The sequence below is a fragment of the Lycorma delicatula genome, chromosome 1, assembly GCF_047948215.1.
Source record: "Lycorma delicatula isolate Av1 chromosome 1, ASM4794821v1, whole genome shotgun sequence".
Taxonomy (NCBI): domain Eukaryota; kingdom Metazoa; phylum Arthropoda; class Insecta; order Hemiptera; family Fulgoridae; genus Lycorma; species Lycorma delicatula.
The window spans coordinates 284,506,477-284,527,839 of NC_134455.1; the positions used below are offsets into that span (position 1 = coordinate 284,506,477).

At 32.5% G+C, this 21,363-nt stretch overlaps 1 protein-coding gene across 2 annotated transcripts in view; it reads right to left on the reverse strand.

Moving 5' to 3' along the window:
* LOC142332378 (calpain-1 catalytic subunit-like) overlaps positions 1-21,363 on the reverse strand; it is a 455,312-nt gene that overhangs the window by 132,443 nt on the left and 301,506 nt on the right. The gene's annotated exons all lie outside the window — the stretch shown is intronic.

Sequence of the window (21,363 nt, forward strand, 5' to 3'; positions counted from 1 at the left end):
TCCTTCACTACTTGTTTGACAGTTACTGCGTGTTTACATTTTGTTTAATAACGGGTAAAATGTACTTGCAGTTTTAAAATTTCCTAAAAAGAAAAGGCTTCCTAAACAATACACACTTTATTATTTGCTTGACCTTGGATAAAAAAGTAAAATAAAATTGAAATTACAACAATTTTGCGAGTAGAACATCATGTATTTTACTGATGTAAAAAGTAGTTGTGTACACAAACATGGTTCTTTGTTTGTGAATAGTTATTCTTTTATCTTTTGCAAAAATAAAGATGAAATGTGTATATCCTTGTTATTTTTTTTATGTAGAATTGTTTCTATGTTATTATTGTAATAAGAAAAGTAATTTTAGACGTTACACGATTAGAAGAGAAAAAAATTCAAGAAATATTATGACCTCTGTTAATTAAGCTTGTTAGATAATATACCACCTAGTCTTTTGTTACATTATAGCTTTACTGAAGTCACTTTTGTAAGCGGTGGTTTAAGCAGTTGAGACGTATCCATCCTGTAAAATATAAATATTTATGTCAAACTTGATGAAGTCATAGAAACACTCATCGTTTTAAAAAGCGCGAAATTTGTAATTGTTCATTTACTACTGTCATCACCATATGTCTTGGCTGAATTCTGCTCAGGTCTTCCAACTTTCAAAGAAAATGGTCTGGTAGTTCATCTGCATCTCTTATTTGTTAAAGAGTAATACGTATAATATCATGCGCTTGTAAGGTACAAGGGGGCAGTTATAGATATAATGAAATGTAATATTTTTTTTTTGTATTCTTTTAGGAATGGTTATTTGTTTGAGCTTTTAATCAGAAATTTTTGTGATTAAATTATTTTCTTCAATTGTATGTCATTATTTTATTTAAGTACTATTGATATTATCCTAGTTATAGTTACCATAAAGATAAGTGATGCATTTTAACAGTGAATAAAAAATGCCAAGATTGATTGGCATTTTGGGATTCAAACCAAACCATTCCATGTGGAATAGAGACAACCTATCATTCTACCACAGAGATGAGTATTACGATCAGGTATTATTATACAATTAAGTACGTCACACTTCAGTCTTAAAAATCATTTACCTCTTGAAACGGATCCTATATTTCTTCCGCTTAATATTACCACTAGTAACGGTTTTTTGGTGGTTTTTAAGAACATGTTACCTGTGATTAAATTCTAGAAATAGTTACCACAAATATAACATATAATGTAATAAATTGTTTAGAAATAAACAAAATAAATAAAATGGTTTGTATTAATATAGTAACCAGAAAGTTAACTAAATATTTTGAAAACCTTTTACTTTTAGAGCAAAATATGTTAGCTAAATTATTTATGAAAGAAAGAGAATATAGATTACATTCACAGTACTCTCAGACAACAGTGTTATTTAACAACGACCAGATATGATTCTATTGTATTCTGTATGTAGACTATTATCTGTTATGAACGAATTAGTATATTAATAAACATTTCTTAAAATAATATAAATGTTTTGATATAAAAGCAGGTTAAACTAAAAACGTCCGTAATCGTTCAAGCTGTAAAATCAAGTTTTCACCTTTATGTATAGTTCTCATTTTATTTGCTTCTTTGTTGGAGATAACATTGTTATTATTTAAAAATGTAGGTTATTATAATGCACCGGCCTCCAAGGCGCGAGCGGTAGCGTCTCGGCCTTTCATCCGAAGGTCCCTGGTTCAAATCCCGGTCAGACATGACATTTCACACAAGCTACAAATCATTCATTTTCATCCCATTCATCTTCAAAAAAAAAGCTCATTTCGCGAAGTTTATTATCTTAAAATTTAAATTAATCTAAATAATAGATGACATAAAATATTTTAATGGGTTAAATATACAATTGGTGAAGTACCTCGGAATGATTTTTGAGATTTTTATCTCCCAAATCATTCGTTTCATGTGTTACATGAACTTCTATTCATGTAGTTGATTATGTGCTGATTCAATTATTTAAATAAAAAGCTTAGAATTATTTATGAATAGAAATTGTATTTATTATAGTATTTATGTAATTCACAAATATATCAATGATGAATGATGAATTATAAAAAGATAATGTGAATTTTCAAGCGGTGTACCGAGTGTGTCAGATTGTAGTGCGAAGCCGGCTTGTAAAATATAGATGGAGCCGAGTGAACCATCAGGAGCTGTGTCTATTGTACGGAGCCGAGTGAACTCTCAGGAGCGTGTCTCAACACATGATTAAAACCATTTATAATGCCTTTTTTTATTTTATAAAAAAACTATTTCTATTACAGTAAAAGGATAAATTAAAAATGTCTATAAATTGTATATCATCTGTAAATTAATTTAACGTAACAAAATGAAGATTTGGTTTTTGTCAAATATTTACCCTATTCATTCATTGCTCATATATGTCCACTACTAGTAATTTATTTTCGTATGATATTCGCACGCGTAAAAAATAATAAATTTTAAAAAAATGTTATTTTAATAAGAATTTTGTTGATCTTAATAGATAATTTTAAGTTTACATTTTTAAAGCAAAATATCTTAAAAACTATATAGGTTTAGATAATAGTAGCTGAATTATAAATTAAAGAATTACTCGGTTATCCATCACTGCAAAAACAAAAATATTCACAGTCGTTAAGGAAAAATACGCGAATCTAAAGTATTTTAGACCATGATTGTGAACTTAGTTTTAAAAACGTTGTTTTACAAACGCGGCCCAGCATGTTCATTAATGAGCAGACATCATACAATCCGCAGAATCACATGTTAAAGAATCTTTTTAACCCATCATGAAGGTTGCAATAATGACATATTTAATACTTCGCTGGAGAAGAGGGAGTTTTTCAGTGGTTGTGTACAGGAAAATCTGTACTCCGAGGTACTGATCTTATTCTTGTAGACAAGTTTTGATTTCTTTTAGTGTTTGGATTTAAATGAAATCCCCTTTACTTTTAGTAAACAGAAGTACGTTTGGCAATTGGTATTTCGAACTATATCAACAGCAAAGAGCATAAGAAGAAATTCATTTATCTATTCCTTAAGTAACCTAACAAATTTTACAAAACAAACACGAGGAAAATAAAATAACCAACTCTTGTCTATATAATTCACGTTAGATTTAAAATAAAGTACAAAAGACTTAAATAAGAAAAGTAAATTTTCGTTTTGAAAATTAACAATTAGTTCACCCCACTCGTAGCGTAAACTACTATTAAGATGTTTGTTTAGGATAATGTTGATCCATTTAAAACAATATAAAGACACATTTATTATATTAAAAAACTGCTTATATTAAAATGTTAGTGCTTTCTTAGTAAAGACTACATCACTACTATCAGAATAAAGACAATCTATGTCAAGACAATGGTACATAAGTTACATGATAATTTGAATGGCTGAATAAACCATTGTTTGTTTAGTGTTTGGTTAAAATTAATTACATTAACGTCAGGTTCCGTTTTAAAGTAAAATTGATGGAAGAAAATTAAAAATAGTGCTTTGCTTCCATTACTGTATTGATAAATATAATTACAGTTTATAAACATAAAATGTAAAAATTTATTATCGCACAAGACTAAGGATGACTGAAAAATTCTATCACATTTTTGAATTCAACTAAAGTACATAGAAAACACTTTATGAGACAAAAATTGTATTTGATTCTGAATTCAGACAAATAAATATCAGCAAATTCAAACAGTTTAATTTATTTTAATATCAGAAAACTTTATAGATTGTTTCTACAATCATAGAAATATAACATAAGAATACGTTTTAAACCAAAAAAAAATCTCATTTCATTAAAGCTATGGCGAGGTGTTCTAGAATAAAAATTAGACAAAATACAATCGTAATCTGAAGTCCTAAACTAACTTACAAGGTTTTTTTTTTAAATCCAATCTAATCAAGAAAACTGTGAAAGGAAAATATAATTCACCATGAAAGGAACCGATTTTCTTAGAAGAGTGTAGCGTCTGAATATTTAATCCGGATAATGCAAGGTTTCAAACCTGACCAGGTTTGACATTTTCAGTACATGTGAATTAATCATCAGTAAAAATAAATTTCAAAGATGTTATAAATCTCGAAAATTTAACCAAAACAGTGCCGGAATTTAATTTTTATCCTTGAAGGCAGTTTTTCAGAATACATCCCAAAGAAAATGACAAATAAAAGACTTCAAAAAAATCAAAGGGCCTAAAAATATTAGATATAATAATTATGGATATATCCGGTGTTTTAACCATGGAGTTAAATAGATAAATATGATGTGCCGGCCTCCGTGGGGCGAGTGGTAGCGTCTCGGCATTTCACCCAGAGGCCCTGGGTTTGAATCCCGGTCAGGCATAGCATTTTTCATACACGCTACAAAACATTCATCTCATCCTCTGCGGAATGAATTGCTTGACTAGACTGCGGACCCGGAGGTTAAACAAATAAAAAAAAAAAAAAAACAACAAAAATATGATGAAAATTAAATATTGCTCCTTCATTCTCAAGGTTTTTTTATACAGATGTATTTTCCCCGCACCACGGAGCCGAATCCGCAACGAATCATAAACTCAGCTCTGGGTACCATCGCCTCAAGCTACCTCGGTAGAAACAAGGTCCCATCCAGGTAGCCGGGACACGGTCTTTATTTGCGTGGCACGCCTCTAATGAGGGGACCCCGATAGAGATCACTCACCGGGACACCAGTCTTTACGTCCTGCCTCTAATAAGGAACCCGAAAGGGATCCTACACCGGGACTACGGTTTTACATTCCCACCGGGAAGGAGCTGCGAAGGAGTTCCCGTCCAATCACTGATGGTGGGTTGCCGGGGCCTCCCACTCCTCTTGTACGGGGCTGTCCCCCACAGATACCAAATAGCGCTAAGCAAACACCGCATCTTATGTTGTAGGTGAAGTCTTACATCCCCGCCCCACGGGTGCTTGCCCATGCAACCTGCATGAAGGACATTGAGCCTCCCTCCGGCAGTCCTTCTGCAGGTGATCGGCCTCCCCTCAGATGAAGAAGTGACCACTATGTTCTGGCCTAGTACAGGAATTGGTTCTATGGCCCGGCTTCCAGCAGTGGAATCAAAGGTCGTCAATTGAGCACCTCATGACTCTGCAAGCCACTGATCCATTACGGACACGTCCGTCAGCCATTAATTTATCCGCCAGGATGGCGGCACGGCCACAGTGACTATCTGCGTCTCACCATAAGCTGGTCACATGGACAGAACGTCTATCGACACGACTCCCCCGTAACCTTTCAAAGTTCCGCCCCGAACTCATCCCGAATAGTTAAAACATCCACATCCTTGACAAGGACGTGAACCCTTCTGCCACCCCTTCCTATCAGGGTCGTAGTGGTGCCCTCAACTTCGCCGAAATGCCTTAATAATTCGTCCAGCTTCACTACTATCGTAACGCACCCGGATATGAAGGTCCTCTCCCCGCTCCTTAGGTGCCGAGAAGACCCCGATTTCACCTGGGCACACAGCTTCTTTCACTGAGCGGAGGAGATCGGCATAAGTTTTCTGCTCCGCTTTAACCACCATTGTCGTTGTCGGAGGGCCTACCGGTCGTTTCCTGACACCTTTTAGCGTTGACACAACAGGTTCACAAGATAACTCTTCCCAATCCGTCGACCGAAGAACTCGTCTGAGGGACGCAAAAGTTGGCCGAATCGTTCCGAAGGCCCTGAGAAGCACATCGTCATCCTAATTAACTCGGGGAACCGACCGACCGACAGACTATGGAGGCCACCTCCCGGTCTCCGGCCGCCAAATCAATTATGACGGCGTAATCAGTATGACCGATGTCAATCCCTGTACTAACACCACCCCGGACAATTTTCGATCAGAGGATTGAACCACAAGGACTTGGCCCACCATAAGTTTACCCGAACCAGCTAGGTCCCTGATCCACGGTGCTTTTCGGAAAACCGGGACGTGATTCGAGTGGTCAACCCCTGCCTCCAAGTCAATCACCCAAGTAAAACCCGTGTCTTCTTCGACGCCAACAGTGTCCTCTACTACAACTGAGGATTGGAAATCATCCTCAGGCCAGCCCGAACGAACAGTCTCTCAAGATCAGCGACACCGTCGTCAATCATACGGTGAATCCCTACACCAGACCAGGACGTCCATTCTCACAACTGGGGTCTGCAAAGCTATATCCGTAATGATGAAGTGTGTTTGGGTACTCTCGTCCACAATTTCCGGCTGCATAGAGTGCCTCGCCTGGGACTCCATATCAATGTTATCAAGAACATTCCGGAACATATCTACCATTCAACTAATGTCATCCATGTTACGAGATCACTTTTTAATTTCCAATTTTTGGTCACGTTACGGTCAACGAGAGAACTCAACTCTTTAACGTAACGTAAAAGAATCGCTGTGTTATTTGCCAGACATTTCATTCGCCTCTTAAGATCCTTACCAGTACCAACTCTCTGCTTCCCCTCTAGCTCCCTCTCCTACATTCGAGAGACCACTGGAGACAAACCACTGGGGGATAAAGTACGCTGACTACTACCTTTGGATTTCTTTTTCTTGTCAGCCGCCAAGGGGGGGGGGGGGGGTTTAGAGACGTAACCTCCGTTTTCCAGATGTCTTCGGGAGTCACTGCCTCACCGCCATGTCATTATCGGACCTTACTGGAAGAGGTGGAAAATCCTCTTCAAGGTCTCTACTTCCTGCAGTATCCACTACGGCTAAAGCCGGTAAATCATCAGTCCGTTGCTGCCTCCTAGCCAACGTGTCTTTCACCATTATCTCTCGGGTACTTTCTAACAATCGCTTCACGCGCCGAAGTTCCGTCACCTCCATATCCGCTGAACTATCTCTCCCACTGCCATCGGAGGGGACCTCACGTACCCAAAACCGTGAAGCCCCCCTCCTTCCGGACTGTCTGCTCGCAACAGGAGGGGACGCGGCCCTGAACCGATCTTATTCGGTCGTAGTCCACAACTAAGTTGTAATTCGACTTAAAAACTCCTTCAAGTCGAATGTAAACAAACGAAGTAAACTAATATTACCAACTGTGAAACGAAGCAAACAGTCCTTGGTTACCGTAGGCCAAACAGAAAATATAAATATTAAACTCGTCATTTAAATTAAATAAATCAGTGAAATGGAAACCAAACACAAAACCAACGCTATCCAACGAAACGAAAGAAAACTCAACGCAATTAAAATCAACGCAAAACTAAGAATAACGCTCAGTCAAAAACAGTCAGACGCGAATAAAACAAACTACAAAAAAAAACAAGAACGCAATAACCAACGAAGAAAACCAACAAAAATAACACGAAACAACGAAAAACGATCTACAAAACCAAAAAAAAATACAAAACTATAAAAGAAAAACACAATAACCGCAGCCACGCAGAGCCACGAAACCCGACTGCATCCAACACGAGCCAGACATAACCTCTCAAGTTGAATTGTCAATTCATCATTCTTAAATTTAATGATATAAAACATTTACACCTAAAATCTAAAACATGGATTTAATATAATGACTAAAATAAAAAAGATTTGGTTTATCGTGAATTAATTCAAGACTATCATACCAAAATTTACAATAGTAAGTTTAAAAATTAGTATAGATAATTAATAAACTTACGTCAAATAATAAAAATAAAACAACACTTCTAGGAAGAAATTTATTTGCCATAAACTTTTATAAAAATAATTGTCATCTGACATAAAAAAGATAAAATAAAATTTTAGAGTAATTGTCAATAATTGGCTGAGTTGCTAACCGATTTCGAAAGTTATCAATTCGACAACTCAATATGTGTATGTCTGATCGGAGTAGTACTTAGCCTATGTCGCAATAAAAGTCTTTAAAGGCAAATTTTTCAAAAGTGTCTCTAACAGATTTATTCAAGTTGAGAACAGATTACCTCAGTTTTCATAAAATAAAATTTACGAAATTGGTTCACCATTTAGAAGATATGATTACTATACTTATGTAATACTAAGTTTTTGTACACAAGTGCATAAATATATATCGACTGTTGATCATATAATTTTTTTCTTTGCTTGCAACATCTGTTAAGTGAAGAATCGACTTTTAATTAAGGCTTAACAACCTTTACTTTAATAACGAATAAATTAATGAGGCTAATAATAAAATGAATAATTTTTTCTTTCTTTAACAAGGAAAACTGAACTTATTTTTTTTTAATCCGCACAGAGATTATCCTGTCATAGTTAGAATTTATTTCACAAGAAATCGGTTAATACGTTATATAATATCTTTGCAAACATTTTTAAAATGCCTAACATAAGTCTTTTTTTTCTTATAATTATGTTTTATTTACTGAGTGGGCTACGCATTTTCTTTTTGAATACTTTCTTCTTTTTTTACATTATTTAATTTTTAATATTGTCCAGTAAATTGAGTTAAATGTGCTGTCTGACTGCATGAGAAAATTCATTTAATTATTCAAAACTACCTTAAAAAAGGGATGTTTTTAAAAATAACCTTCTCTTACAAAAGAAAAGGAGAGAAAAATGTAGGGAAATTTATGTATATAAGCCTACAATATATTTCTGCAAACCCACATGCACACATTTCGTCTATACTTTGTAGCACGAAGGAAAATGCACATGTATTTATCTCAGTAAATACATAGATTTACTTCTGTACTGCAGGCGATGTATCTTTATTCCGTACTCACGAATATAACCTACATGCTTGCATAATTATGTGGCTAATATTGTAAGAAAGGAGATTTACCTTATAAAATTGAATATTAGCCGACCACTAGAAGAAATAATTGTATGCGTTACAGTTAGCCTACCTGTAATTTTCTAAATGTATACACAATAATGTTAATGTATATCTCTGTTTTTTTTTTTATGTGTACCTGTAGTCTTTGTCTTCAATTTCAGTCTATCAGAGAGAGAAAGTGGCGGTCAATTTTTTTGATCATTGCAAGCCAAATTGGTGCTACACATGCTAAAATTAAAACAAATACTTTTTATAAAAATATAATAGTCCTAATTTGACCTGAAAAATGCTTTCACAGATATCAACGTCTGTCAGAATATCTGTTACAATCATCGATAGTTGTTAAATGATCAAAGCACATAATGATAACTCGCAAGACATTACTTATAATATTAATGTTAGGTTTAGCGTCAAGTCAGAAAGTAACAAACGATATAAAAACGTTTATACCTCAAAACGCAAAAAGAAAGTCATAATATATATTTTTTTAACTTAAAATAGCAATTAATTACTAGACTACACTCTCCTAAAATAAATAATAGATGTGTTCAATAACTAAAAGCGACAAGTTACCAAAAGAACGTATAATATTTCAACAATTATTTGATTATAGATTAATTCATTCAACATAAAAATATTACTATCGCAAAAATAGAAACTAACCATAAATTATTTGGCTTTCGCGTTTTGTGATACAAAGCGGCTTTTTAAAAGTGTGTTCAGTTGAATTTTACTTTCCGTTTTATGGAATTCATCATTAATTGAAATTACAAGAACAATTATAATACAATTCGAATTATAATAAAAGTTATCATTGATCTCAACTGTATTATTATCTAACTAAATAACATTCAAACCCTTATTTTTATTACGAAATAGAAACTTTTCTAGTTTTGTTTGTAATTCTTTTTTTAAGTAACTAACGTAACTGCTAAATCAACGCAAAAATATAAATTATCTGAATTTTATTTGATATTTTAATGTAAATATAAAGATTATGTATTTTGTGCATTGTCACGATTAAATAAAATTAAAAAAGTTCGGGACTAAAAAAAACGTAATGAAATGTTTACAATTAAAAATGTCTCAAAACTATGCATATGATCTCTAGGGAGTAATACAAGCGTTCCTGAAAAATAAAAATAACGTTCAATAAACATATGCGCTTAAATGCATACGTCCGAAATTATAAATAAATGATAATTATAAAATGAAGATTAAACATCAAGATTATAAGTTAAATTAAAAACAAATGAAATCTATTAGTGTTATTTCGACTTCGAAACCATAAATGTGAAAAGAGTTGAAGGATAAAATTTATGCTGCTAAAACAGGAGATGGAGCACATCGATTGGCAGGATGTGTGCAATAAGTCTTCAGGCATATATCCAGACAAATGAAAGCCAGTTTAAGAAAGTAATTTAAATAATTGTTGGCCTACATGTTAAACTCCAAAATTATTAATTACTTTTACTAATAATGTGTTGTGTAACTTACTCGTATCTCAAACCTAAATAGTAAACTAATCAATTTCATTATTTACACTGATTTCTAATAAAATTAATTGTTTCGTTTATTTATTTTTTTTGTTTATGGTAATTCTGCCATAATACTACCGTAATTACTTATAATAAAAAAATATGATTAATTATTTTCAATTCATTTAATAAATGAGAAAGAAAGCAGACACAAAATTATCAGGGTATTTAATTTTTTAGTCCGCTTAACAATTTCAGCCATATCGCAAGTGGTTATCAACCGATTTGAACAAATAAGGTGTCATTCCGTTCAAAATCAAATGCTATCTATCAGAACATAACTTTATAAAACTAATATTTGGAAGACTAATGTTTGAACAATTTAATCGCCCGCCATTTTGCAGTTTTCATCTATTTATAAATCTATTTTATTTTGTAGAAAACGATGTTGGGTACATGTCCTCCAAATTTCTTTAAAATATCACAATCCATTCTTAAAATATAAAGTTTAATAGACTGAACACAAAATGATAGACAGAGAGAAAATGAACCAAAATAGAAAATTTGTCCGCAACTTGTTTAAGTTAATGTGAACATCATCATGTGGTTATCCTGTAACTGTATATAGATATACATGTTTCACGAAAAAATAAAAGAATTGCAAGACGCGTTCTAAAAGTGAAAAAGAAATACTCTCTCAAAAAATAGTTTTTTGTTAATAAAAATTGCCAAAACATATTTACAGTCGGCGCCTTCCACCTCTATAAGAGCATTTAAGATGCATTTCTCGATGCCAACTCCTTTCATGAAGCCATACTGGCCTGGATTTAGAAGTGAGTTCATATCGATGTATTTTCAGAGCCGTTCCAAAACCAGCCTTTCGAGCAACTTTCCGATTGCCGGGTAGAGGCTGATGGGTCGATAACTGCTGTCATCACTCTGATCCTTTCCTGATTTTAAGAGCACCCTCATCAAAGCCACCTTCCAACAAGTCGGAAAGCAACCCCAGCTTAGGCATCCCGACCACAGCCTGCCAAGCGGCTCTCTTATGACAGGCAGCAGATGATAGAAAATATCCGGGTCAAGATGGTCAATCCCCGGTGCCTTTCTCACTGCCATTCGAGAAACCATTCGGTCTATATCTACGGGTTCCACAGACCTCTAGGTCTGTAGACCTTTATAAACCTCTAGGTTTATAAAGAATCAGATAATATCCGTTAGTAATTTTAATGTGAGCATATGAAAACACAACATTAATTAATAAATACATAGAAATAGTTGTACTGTGAATTTAATAAATCTTACCAAAGAAAATTACTGAAGCGGGAAAGGAGAGACAATTTTTTACACATTCTTTTACCTTACTGTGTAGAACTAACTTGTTATAGCTGGGATATAAACACAGCCTTAATAATAAAAAATAGATCTCTTTTTTAATAATAAGAGAAGGAAAGGGGTAAATCTTAGCTTCTGAAAATTAGTAATAATAATAATAATAATAATGTAATCTGAAATTATATCAAACATTTACCGGGAAAGAATCAATTAAATAGAATATATATTAAGCTGCCTCAATTACAAATAATTTCTTATAGGAAGTGCAATTTTACGCTACGTGAATCTAAATCACGCACTACTATTTACCTAACGTAACCTTTAGTAACACTGATAACGATTTACTTGTTTGAGAGTAGACTATTTTAAAAGTACCGAAGATTTACAAAATCTTTAATTGGTTAATTCTCTTATATTTCTTTAAGATACATTTCTTTATTTAAATTCACATCAGCTGAATTACGTGATAATACTTGTAAATCTTAAACAAATATATACAGCAGTACAATAACTCTGCTCTTTAGTTACATAGCCACTATTACTGTATGTGCAACGCGACTGGCTGCCCCTATCTCCGATAACTTGTCTAAAAAACATAAATAAAAATAATAAAAAACTCTTTTAAAAATGAGAAATGAAGTACGGTCATCTTTTAGTGATATTTGTCCGTTAACGCTAAGAACCGGATAAAATACATTTTTACCCGTACGAAATAGGTTAACCAGTTATAACTAATATTTTTAAGAAGGAAGCTGACTGATTTAAAACCCACAGATCACTCAGAGTTTCGAGTCCTGTAGTAATAAAACTGTTGTTCTGAAGAAATTATAATATACTGATATTCCTTGTAAATTGAACAAGCTTTAATTTTTATTTATCAATATCATTCTTACAAACATGAATTTAAAGAATACAGCGAGGTTCAAGGGGCAGAGCTCTCTTGCTAGACAGGAAGGGCAAGCGAAGCAAGCAATAGCCGTCTAAATATCTCTTGACCACTACGGAATACGAAAGTAACCGTATAGCACGGACGAAGCCACGACGATGATGCTAGAATTGCATCAAAATTAATTAATTAATTTAATACACGCATTTTTGCACATAATATTTAAGTTAACCTCATACAATTATACCCATAATAGTAGATGTTGCGAGTCTTTATTGATCCCTTGTCATGTACTGTACACACCTATTGGCGACCGAAGAGGGGGGAAATAATTGTGCCACATATGGTGAAGAATTGGGAGGAATTCTCAACTACGGTGGAAAATAATTGGGGGTCACATCTATACGAGCTGCGAGGAATATTACGTTCAAATGTCCAAAGCTTAGACTTATGATGAATTGTTTAAGCTGGTAGCGGCTGGTAGAATATTTCTATTTGTATTCGAGATTAACCGCTACGGAGAAGTTTATACTACTTTCGGTAATGATGTTCATCCGGTACTAAAGATGCGCTTCTCTGGCGATTTATCCACTGGTTATTTTGAGGCATACGAACTCTTACCGTTAACTAAACACCAAAATTTGATAGCGTCATCTGTTACTATAGCAACATCTAGAACCGACGAACGAGATACACAGATGCTACGAGAAAAAAAACGGCTTATTCATACTAGCACCACAAAAAACAATTCCATTATAGTTTATAAGGAAGTACTGAAATAAAAATATCTCAAACAGCACTTTTCAGTGCTGCATTCTAAATTGGTTCTTATCAGGGCTATGTTATGAATTCGTAGGGAAAAATTTCGTTGATTATCGTATATTCCTTCTATATTTGTAATAAAAAGTTTTATTTACAGATTTATCAGAATTTAATAAAAATCTAAAACAATATTGTTGATTAAATAATTTTTATTTATAAATAAGTTTGCTGTTAAAAAAATATTGCGGGTAAACCACGACGGGGGTACGCTAGTGTTAAGTATATGTAGCTTTTGATGTTTCTTATTAAGTTTAGTAATGAACTTTTTTTAGGTTTTTACTATTTTAAGCATTTCAATATTGTTTTGCGCATAATATTATTTGGAAGAATGATTGTTTGCAATCGATTTTTTTTTAAATCATCATTCTGGTCATTTGATGAAAGGAAGGCTTTTTAAATTTAAATTACGTTATTGCTTTCCGAGAAAATATTATACAAAAAATAATAATAATAAAATGGAGAAAATAATCAACATTTGGGTGAAGGAAAATGGAGTGAGTTTTAATTGAAGGGATTTATAGATGTTTCTGATGCAATGAACCAGAATATGATTAACAATATGTAATAACATAAATTGAAAATGTTGACTTTTATAAATAAACTAGCGGACCCGACAGACGTTGTCCTGACGCGGCATTATTCTGTAATAAATGTACACACATAAATATAAGTAACTTAATTAAGTTAAAATTAGCAGGAATGTGTTCTAAATTTCATTAAAATGACTATTATTATGATATTATCAGTTTGTGATTGTTGTATTACTGTAATGGGTTTATTGATTAACTATGTGTAGTATGGTTAATATTTATTTTCACTAAATATTGAGATGTCCGATGAAAATTGAATTAAAAAATCGAAACGTCGTAAAATTAATAATTAGTGTAATTAATACATTTTCATCCACATTACTACTAATTTTCACTTAACATCATTCTAAAAAAGTACCTCCTACATTTTTTTTTTTTTATTTAATAATTTTGATTTTTCATAACCATGTAACAGCTTAATTAATCAATTAATAAAAAAAAGTTAAAGCACTGTAAAAAAGCAACGTAGTTAAAATTTTAGTCGAAATTTTTATCAGTTTTCTCATTCTTTATTTTAACATCTATTTTACCAAATTTTAGATAATTGTAAATTAAAAATAATTTTAGAAAACTTTTTATAAAATTAATCAGCTAAAACATTATAAATTAAATTTTTTAAATATACTTTAAACTATATTTAACTAAAATATAAGTAACTTATATTTTAATTTTATAAATGTTATAATTTATTTTACAAACTTAAATTTTTATTTTCAAAGAACCGTTCAATACTTCATAAGTTGCATAGAATCAAATGAGAACTGACAATTTAAATTTGTAGGTTAAATTGATTGTTATTGAATGCACGTGTATACATCATTAAAATTCATAAAAAAATCATGTAAAATACTCACTTCAATACTGCACCTTATAAATTTGCACAATGTACATTTTTTAATTAAACTTTAAAACGTTATTTCAATAAATAATAATATAATATAATATTCTCCATAAGTGCGCAATTCTAGCAGACTCGCCAATGCTTCGCTATTGCTAGATCTGAGTATACATACAGATTAAACGACAACAATTGAAAGTTTCATAAAACCTTAAAAAACTGAACATAGCAATTTAACAAAATTTAACCTTTCACTTTATAAAAGTCAGAATGTAAATAAATCCAAATGGCAAAACAACATCACTACTTATCGGATTTAATTCACACCACTCTCTAATCACAGTATTCGGTGGAAAATAATTTTTTAACGAAAAGTGTTGTGGCTGCAAAATCATTACAATTAATAAAATTAATAAAAACATTACGGAACCTTATAAAATTTCACCTTTAACTTTATAAAATTCAGAATGTAAATAAATCCAATTGTCAGAACAGCACTACTTATCGGATTTAATTCAAACTATTCTCTAAGTACGAATTTTAATGTAAGAAAAACACTAAGCTACGACGCAAGTAACTGGTATGCGAAAAAGCAACAAAATAAAAATAATTCCTAGAATCCGATCGCAGCACCAACTACCGGGTTTGACTGATAAACCAAAAATTTAAAAAAAAAACTTCTAAAACGCGATCGCAGCTCTGCCTACCGGACCCAATTGTGAACCTTAACCATCCCAAGATCAACAACTCATAAATAAATTTAAAAAACATTTTCACTTCAATACTGTACCTTACAAATTTGCACAATATATATATTTTAATTATACTTTAAAACGTTATTTCAGTAAATAATAATATAATATTTCTCAATACGCGCACAATCCTAAACTTGATCGCAGTCCTGCCTACTTGTTACTTAATCAGTTGTGATTTTGTTTACATTGCAACGGCCATACGGGCTCTTTGTGATTGGTCGTTGTGTTTGACACCGACCATCTTGCATTGATCTGACTGGTTTTCCTTTGTTTACATTTCCATCTGATTTATTAGCCTCTTATTTATTAAAAAACTGTTTTCTCGTGATTTTTTGTAACACAATACATTATTTTTTTGTAACACAGGACATTATTTTTATGATCAATAAAAATAGATATTTGGCTTTCGTAAATATCAAAACAAATAAATAAATAATTATTGGATATAGTGATCATGAAATGAAAACGTCGGCGATTTTTCATGTTTTCTAGAATCCAAACATTATACACCAGTCAATATATAAAAGGCCTATAATTTCGTTACCATGTTCTGTTGTAAACTTAGTGAACTAATTATGGCCGTCGGGGCTCAGGTCAGCCAAGGTAAATCCCAGAACCAACTCAAGGGCTCCTCGCGACATCCCGGGGCTAAGGGGACTATCCCATGGCCGCAGAGCTCGCTTTGTTTGTCATTCCCAATTTCCCACGGGGAACGGAACCCGGAACACCCGCAGAGCTTGCTTTGTCGCCATTCCTGTCTACCCAGAGGGCTCCACCCCCTGGAACCCGCAAAGAACGTTATCCTCATAGTTGTGAGAATAATACTGATAAATAATAGTTATATTATTCAGGCTTTATAAAAACATGAAAAAGAAACTAAATTACACAAAAAATAGAATAATAGTAATTATGATAACAAAAATGCTAACACCTTTGACGACGAAAAATTAACAACTTATTTCTTTGTCATAGTGGTAGAAATATAATAATGAAGTAAAAGAATTAATCAATTATTTCCTTAATGAATATCTTCAATTCACAACTTTCCCTCGTTGGGGACGAAGAAATAAAGTATATGTTTAATATCATATCCTTCAAGGGGGCTAAGGTCTCGGTCGGTGGCTTAAAACCATCCCTGGGATAACACGAATGTATACTGCAAATTTGAACGTAAGCGTTCGGTTGGTTTTCGGGTGATGCTATAACATACTTTATATATAAATACATTTCTGAATAACCATGATCTGTTAGATCAAGAGTGTACCTGAGGCATGCAGAAGTTAGCCTTTAACCAACTAACAAATACCCCATTCGAATTTTAAAAATCGGATGATTGTTTGCAGAGATATTATAAGAGAACCCCATTATACCTCCCAAAACAGTATCCCAGGATCACCCTGTTTGTTATCAGTTGATGGTGATGATTGGTCTAGCTTCCATCAAGATGCTCGCATACCCCACTAATCTAGCCTCACGCTCAGTCCCCACACGAAATCCATTATTGTTAAACACAAATTTTTTAAATTTATTTAATATTATTTTATTTAAGTTATATTTAATTCTATTATTTTTGTAATATTATTCATTTGATTGATTCTTATCATTCAGTTCTAACCCAGCTCACAGAATGATAGAGACTCACAGTTCACAGTTCAGTAACGTTTCACAGTTCAGTTCATTTAACGTTTGTGCTTCAACCAGCAAATCTCCACTACTACTACTACTACTACTATACATATACATACGCACACGCACACACACAATAACCAATCAATCTGCCCCCACCACCACCCAACACACAGATTCGAGATGAAATATATAAAAGAACTCTCAGTTATGGCAAGAAACATGGGTAAAAATTTGGTTACGATTGATCTACTAGGTTTTATGTTTATCCTGAACAAACAAAACCCCTCTTACTCTTTATGCAATAGTATAGATCATACTCAAAATATTAGGAAATTTACTACTATCCTATTAGCAAATGATATGTACCTCTTTAACATGTAAATTTATTCAAGAGATTTAGGAAATTCTGTTTTAGCAATTACAAAAATTTCATTCACTGAATTGTTTGTAACTATATCTTACTTTAAAGTTGGATAAATTCCTTGAAGGGTGCTTCTTAGATAGACACATCATTTCAAATTATGAGAATAATTTGATATCTGTTGTATTTGTTTAACCCCTAAAGTAAAATTTTGGGCATTTTGTAAAGCAAAAACTTTTGTGAGATGATTAAATTGAATTTGCTAAAACAAATAATAAATAAAAAGTTGAACCCTACTCTTTGAAGATTTGTATTCAAACAAACAATGTTTACATCATTATTAAATATTTACTATGCCTACGAATACTCACACTAAAAATGTAGCATGGAGTTATTTGAGAAAGTAAGAGCGATATAAATCTTCTACATCGACAATTACAAACTAAGAAACTATAATTTTCACGGCTTTCTCATATATAGAAATACTTCTATACTTTAGAATAAACAGTATATATTTATTCCTTAAGAATTAACAATATTCACTTCTATTGAAGTACAAAACTGAACTATTTGTATATCCTGGATCGGAATTTGTTTACATCATAATTTCAGCTTTCCAATTACTTTACCAAAAACTGATTAAGTGGTCCATAAAAATATTTTACTTCTTATTTGCACAATATGATGTGTATTCAGTTGTGTTGATTTCTTACTAACTTGATAACAACAGTTTTTGTTTCTGTGGTAGTTATTTACGTGCACCAGAGAATTTTGTTTACAAGTACAATCATTACTGTTATAGCTTTGCTAATTTTCAAAGAACTATTTTCTGTATTCTACTTTAAAAAAGAAAATTACTTTGTTTAATCAATAGTGTTTCTTTCACAAAATATTCATTCTCAAGCTAAAGATAAGAAAAGATTAGATATATAGGCTGTATAGTGTTTTTTTAAATTTTTTTTATGTTTAAGATATACAAGATAGAAACTGTTATTTTTGTTTCACAATATACAAACTAATTATTCTAGTTATAATAGTGAATATTTCAATTATTTATATACTAAAAGTCACAATCCAAGAGAAAAATGTGGCTAAATTCTTCTGCAGCTGACAGTGAATCTGATGGCCCTAGATGCAATTTCTTTTCATAATAAAAAAAAAGGTATACAAATTGTGCATACTGGGGTCTTTTAGTATTGTTCCTTAATATCTAATTCAATTGTTTATAACTCAATTTTTATTGCTATTTCAGGTTTTTTTTTCAAGCTGTTTTTTCTTCAAAGAAAATGTAGCTCTCTGCATTTCCATGTAACAAAGATGGAGTGCCTTCCTTGGTAAGGTATTCCGGATGTAAACTAATCCTACGTTCAGATTTGCGAGTGGGGACTACTAAGGAAGGGGTCACCAGAAAATTAAAAAAATAACTTCTATGACTCCGAGCATGGAATTTTAGAAGTATAAAAAAGGTTGGTAGGTTAGAAAATTTAGAGGGAAATGAATAGATTAAATGTAGATGTTGTAGGAATTAGCAAGGTACAGTAAGAAGAGGAAAACAACTTTTGGTCAGGTGATTTTAGAATAATTAACTCAGCATCAAACAAAGGCAGGCAGGAGTAGAATTTGTAACGAACAAGAACATAGGGAAGAGAGTAGAATATTTCAAAGAGCATAGCAATAGAGTAATTCTAATAAGGAAAAAATCAAAACGTAAGCTAACAACAATTGTTAGCATCTACATGCCTACAAGTGTCCACGACGATGATGAGGTGGAGTGTGTATATGAAGAAATTGACGAAGCAATTAAACACATAAAATGGGATAAAAATTTAGTAATAGTTGGAGATTGGAATGCAAGCATTGGAAAAGGCAAGGAAGGAAATATTGTGGGTAAATATGGGCTGAGCAAAATGAAAGGAAAGAGGGGACTGACTCACTGACTGAGTTTTGCAAGAAGTATAATTTAGTAATTGCCAACACCCAGTTTAAAAATCATAATAGAAGAATATACACAGGTGATAGTGCAAGGTATCAGATGGAATATAGCATGGTTAAACAAAGATTTGCAAGTAAACTCATTGCCTGCAGAGCTTATCCTGGAGCAGACATAGATAGTGACCATAATTTAGGGATAATAAAATGTAGGTTGGGGTTTAAAAACCTGAAGAAAAGGAGTCAGATGAATTGGTAGAATTTAGAGAAGTTTGAGGAAGAGGAGGTAAAGAAGATTTTTGAGAAGGACATCGGAAGAGGTCTGAGTAAAAAAGGTAAGGTAGAAAAATTGTAGAAGAATGGGAGAATTTTAAAATGGAAATTCTTAAATCAGCAGAAATGAACTTAGGCGGAACAAAGAGAACTGATAAAAAACCTTGGATATCAAAGGATATATTAGAGCAGATTGATGAATGTAGAAAGTATAAGAATGCTAGTGATTAAGAAAGTATAAGGAACTATCAACAATTAAGAAATACTATAAACAGGACGTTCAGATTAGCAAAAGAAGAGTGGATTAAAGAAAAGTGTTCAGAAGTGGAGAGAGAAATGATCAGTGGTAAAGTAGATGAAGCAAACAAGAAAGTTAGGGAGAATTTTGTGGTACATAAATTAAAATCTAATAATGTGTTAAACAAAGATGGTAAACCAATTTATAATAAGAGGTTGGTGGAATGTATTGAAGTTATAAGGAGGAAATGAATTAGAAACTGGTGTTATCGAAGAAGAAGAGGAGGTTGAAGAGTATGAAAAGGGAGATACAATACTGAGATCTGAATTTAAGAGAGCATTAAAAGACATAAATGGCAGAAAGGCTCCTCGGATAGACAGGATGCCTGCAGAATTACTGCGCAGTGTAGGTGAGGAATCAATAGATAGTCTATACAAACTGGTGTGTAACATTAACGAAAAAGGGGAAGTTTCATCAGACTTCCAAAAGAGTGTTATTGTCATGATACCAAAGAAAGCAGGAGTTGATAAATGCGAAGAATACAGAAAAATTAACATAACTAATCATGCATCAAAAACCTGAACTAGAATTCTGTAAAGAAGAATTGAGAGGAGAATGGAAGAAGTGTTAGGAGAAGACCAACTTGGTTTCAAGAAAAGTACAGGGATAAGGGAAGCAATTTTAGCACTCAGATTAATAATAAAAGAAGGATTAAAGAAAAACAAACCAACATACTTGGCATTTGTAGACCTAGAATATGCATTCAATAATGTAGATTGGAATAAAATGTTCAGCATTTTAAAAAAAAATTAGGGTTCAAATACAGAGATAGAAGAACAATTACTAACATTTACAGGAACCAAACAGCAACAGTAATAATTCAAGAACACACGTTGAGACTCACAGTTCACAGTTCAGTAATTCAGTTCATTTAAAGTTTGTGCTTCAACCAGCAAATCTCCACTACTATTACTACTATACATATACATATGCACACGCACACACACAAAAACCAATCAATCTGCCCCCACCACCACCCAACACACACATTCGAGATGAAATATATCAAAAAACTCATAGTTATGCCAAGAAACATGGGTTAAAATTTGGTTACGATTGATCTACTAGTTTTTATGTTTTTCCCGAATAAACAAAAACCCTCGTACTCTTTATGCAATAGTATAAATCATCATACTCAAAATATTAGGAAATTTACTATTATCCTATGATATGTACCTTTAACATGTAAATTTATTCAAGCGATTTAGGAAATTCTACTTTAGCAATTCCAAAAAATTCATTCATTGAATTGGTTGTAACTATATCTATCTTTAAAGTTGGAAGCAACTTTAAAGAACTAACTAACTTTAAAGAAAGAAGCAGTAATAAAAAAGGGAGTCCAACAAGTATGTTTCCTATCCTCGTTAATTTTAATTTTTACATAGACTAGTAGTTAACTACTGGTCTATGTAAA